Genomic DNA, 4,238 nt, shown 5'->3' on the forward strand with positions numbered 1-4,238 from the left:
GCTTGTCCTTTTAGGAATATCACAATTTTTTGGCTTCATTTATAGCAATTGCCATTATCAATGATTGTTATTTAACGGATTGTATACTTCAATATGTATTCTGTGAATGAACCTCAATTTATGTAATAGGATCGGGATCGAATATTCATGCATTTTTTTTTTTTATGAATGAACCTCAATTTGTTTAATAGGATTGTGATCAAATATTCATGCATTGTTTCTTCTTTCCTGCCTTTATCTATCTTCATGGACTCTCACCACTGATTCAGGGTTATAGCCCTGTCTAACATTGGCAGCAGATCCATCTTTATCTTTTCATCTTTGTTTATTTCTCCTACCTATGCTGCTTAATTCGTGAACTCTCATCAGTGATTCCAGAGCTTCTGATTACCATTAATTTTCTCTACTATCATACCACACTGGAAACGCCCAAAGCCATCCGATCTTGGAAGCTAATCAGTGTTGGGCTGGGTCAGTACTCAAGTAGGAGACTTTTGAGGAAGACTCAGTGCAGTAGAGTACAGAATGCTCAGTGTCTAACACTGACAGCAGAATCACTCTGCCATCTTATTTCCTACTGTTCCTTTTCTTATGCACCATGAGCGCAGAGCAAGTGTATATGTGTGGCTCGATTGTACCATTGCATATCCAGGTTAATCCCTCACAATATTTTGATTGAACCTCGGCAGCCGGAATTTATTCTTATTATATATTACTAGCATTGAATTGATACTAATTTCATTGTGGTATTTTTCCTGTTATCCTACTTTATTCTTTACTGATCTATGTAGTACCGGCATTAGATTGCCACCTACATTGTTATTATTATTTTTTTATTATTACGTTATTTCACTGACCACTGACTATTTTATCCTTGTGATATCAATAAAAGATTAATTTTATATTTATCTTTAATATGTCTTATACTATTCTATGTCAAGAGTGCGCCCACAAAAGAGTCCCTTTTTTCTCCTTTTTGCGGTTTCAAGTTGCCTTATTGACTCAGGGCGCACCACCAAATAAGAATTAGAAAATTCATTTTTTCTTTCTCTATTTTTTTATTTTGGTTATTACATTAATATTACATCTCAATATTAACTATACACCTGTGCGGTATCCCTCCAATATATGGTTGTCAAAATCTTCCAATCCCAAATTCCAAACCTCTTTCCCACCGCCAGGTTCTTGTGGACCGACCACCAAATTAATGAGGTCCTGGCTTGGGGCGACAAGTGAATCCGTCAGTGAAGGAGTAAATGCATGCCTGCCCCCTGAGCAATCAGATTCAGCTGAAAGGGTCTGGGATGTAGTCTGTCATATTGGATCACTTTGAAGGATGCTACCATCTTTCCTAGAAGCCATACACAAAGATGCAGAGAGACCGTCTGATTCTGTAGAGCCTGACGTACCATTTCCTTGATGTCTTCTGTGAGATACACCTTCAGATGTATCATATCTAAAATAAGACCCAGGCATTGAATCCTCTGTGTCGGTTGCAGAATGTTTTTTTTTTTTATTCACGATCCAGCAGCGTCGAATCAGAAACTGACGAGTGAGCTGAGCATCCTGGATCAACTGATTCTGAGAGGGAGCCTTGATAAGAAGGTCGTCCAGATACAGTATTATCGTTACCCTATAACAATCTCAATTTCACTACCATGACTGCCATGATCTTTGTGAAGACTCTCTGGGCTGATGATAGGCTGAACAGTAAAGCTCTAAACTGGTAATAAGTCTTGCCTACTGCAAACCATAAATAGGCTTGGTGTGGGGTCCATATTGTAGGTACGCATCCTTTATGTCCATCGACACCATAAACTCCTGTAGCTTCAGCCCCGCAATAACTAACTGTATTGATTCCATCTTGAATCTGTAAACTGTCAGGAATTGATTTAACACCTTTAAATTGAGGATTGGCCTGACAGACCTATCTGGTTTTGGCACTACAAAAAGATTTGAATAAAATCCCATTCCTCTTTGAGAAGTCGGGACAGGCATAATTACTTTCATCTGAAGAAACTTTTGAATAGCTGTGTCTAATGCCCTCACCCTTTGAGGGCACCGAGGAAGGCCTGTTGTAAAGAACTGACTGTGAGGATGGTTTGGAAAATCTATCTTGTAAACCTGGAAGATAATATTGTTGATCCAGACTCCTGGTGAGGTTTCATCCCAGGTGTCCCGAAACCTTTCCAACCATGTGCCCACCATAGGAGACCCAAGGTGAGCTTGCAGACCGTCATGCCACGGTCTTGTCAACAGGTTTGGGGTCCTGTTTTTGGGTTGTGGACTGAGAAAGGCCTCTGCCTCTGTTTCCACAAACTTGACCGCGAAAACCTCTTCCTCTAGCTCGAAAGGATTGAGACCTAAATTAATTTAACACTGGACCAGAGTAATTTCTTCTGACCGGTGGTGTGGTTCTAGGATACATGGCAGGCAGAAAAGTAGATTTTACCGCTGTTGTCTGTGAAATACACTTGTCTAATTCCGGACCAAATAAAGCTTTCCCCGCAAAGGGGATAGCCTCCACTGCCTTCTTGGAATCAGAGTTCACCTGCCATTCTCTGAGCCACAGAATCCTTCTGGCTGATATAGTCGAAGCCGAGATGCATGACGCTATCCTGCTAGCATCTTTTGTAGCTTGGCAAATGTATGAGGCAGACTCCTATATATGCTCCGCTTTTCGAACTATCTCTTTCTGGCTATTATCTTCTGCACCGTCTGAACTATTTAACCAGCCCATGCTACAATAGCCTTATTTACCCAAGTACTGATAATCGTAGGTCTTTGTGATGCTCCCGCAGCCACAAAAATCGATTTTAGTGCCGTATCTAACTTATGATCTGACACATCCTTCAGTGTAGTCACATTTGGAATCAGTAAAATTGTCCTCTTTGACAGTCTAGCCAGGGAGGCGTCCAATATCGGAGGAACCTCCCACTTAGACATGACCCCCTTGGGCAGTGGGTAATTTGCCAAGAACTTCTTGGGGATTTGAAAGCATCTATCTGGCTGCTTCGAAGCTACCCCCATTTGATCCTGGATAGTCTGTGGAATCAGGAAAACAGCTGTTTGCAGTTTCTAAGACTCAAATAGATCAAAAACTTCAGGTTCCTTAACCTCTTCTTTGAATTTAAGGACCTGTTTTACTGCTTCAGTAAGGGATTCTAACCCCTTAACCTCAGCATCCAGCTCCTGAGGGCTGACATCAATTATTGCCTCTACTGACTCTCCCTCCTCTTCAGGGCCGGCCCTAGGCATGTTCGAATAGAGCGGCCGGGCAGGGCGCCACCCTTAATGGACGCCGCGCGCTTGCACCGCCATATTCGAGGCTGGAGCCAGCCCTGTGCATTGTTGGCCCGGCCGCCGTGACCTCTTGTGTGCGATATGCGCGCTGCGCGGCGCCGGTGTCTAATGTCAGATGCCGGTGCCGCGCACATAGCGCACACTGCGCCTTGGAGGCCGCCCGCCCGTCCGCCCTCACCTGGACCCGGACCCGCACTCGCAGGCCATCCGCCCGCCCACTATCGGACAGCAGTACTCCTCCCCCTCTCAGCACCGCAGGTATTTGGGGGGGAGGGGGGAGGCACATTTATGGATGGGTGGCATTGTGGGGGCATTTATCTGGCACTGTGGGGGCATTTATCTGGCACTGTGGGGGTATTTATCTGGCACTGTGGGGGCATTTCTGTATCTGGCACTGTAGGGGCATATCTGGCACTGTAGGGGCATTTATGTATCTGGCACTGTGGGGGCATATCTGGCACTGTGGGGGGCATATCTGGCACTGTGGTGGCATATCTGGCACTGTGGGGGCATTTATCTGGCACTGTGGGGGCATTTATCTGGCACTGTGGGGGCATATCTGCACTGTGGGGGCATTTATCTGGAACTGTGGGGACGTATCTGGCACTGTGGGGGCATTTATGTATCTGGCACTGTGGGGGCATTTCTGTATCTGGCACTGCTGGGGGGCATGTCATGTGTAGCTGGCACAGCTGGGGAGCATATCATGTAGTGTTCCCGCTAGGCGTCTGTGGCTAGGCAATGAGTCTCAGTGCTCTTCCTGGCGCAAAGTGTCGAACGTGCTCTGCCTGGCGCAAAGTGTCTAACGTGCTCTGCCTGGCGCAAAGTGTCTAACGTGCTCTGCCTGGCGCAAAGTGTCTAACGTGCTCTGCCTGGCGCAAAGTGTCTAACGTGCTCTGCCTGGCGCAAAGTGTCTAACGTGCTCTGCCTGGTGC

At 45.6% G+C, this 4,238-nt stretch overlaps 1 pseudogene; it reads left to right on the plus strand.

The window, feature by feature from the left end:
* Window positions 1–401: 401 nt before the first annotated feature.
* LOC134930168 (5S ribosomal RNA) lies at window positions 402–520 on the plus strand (annotated as a pseudogene).
* Window positions 521–4,238: the final 3,718 nt, after the last annotated feature.

The sequence above is a fragment of the Pseudophryne corroboree genome, chromosome 5 (assembly GCF_028390025.1).
Source record: "Pseudophryne corroboree isolate aPseCor3 chromosome 5, aPseCor3.hap2, whole genome shotgun sequence".
Lineage (NCBI taxonomy): Eukaryota > Metazoa > Chordata > Amphibia > Anura > Myobatrachidae > Pseudophryne > Pseudophryne corroboree.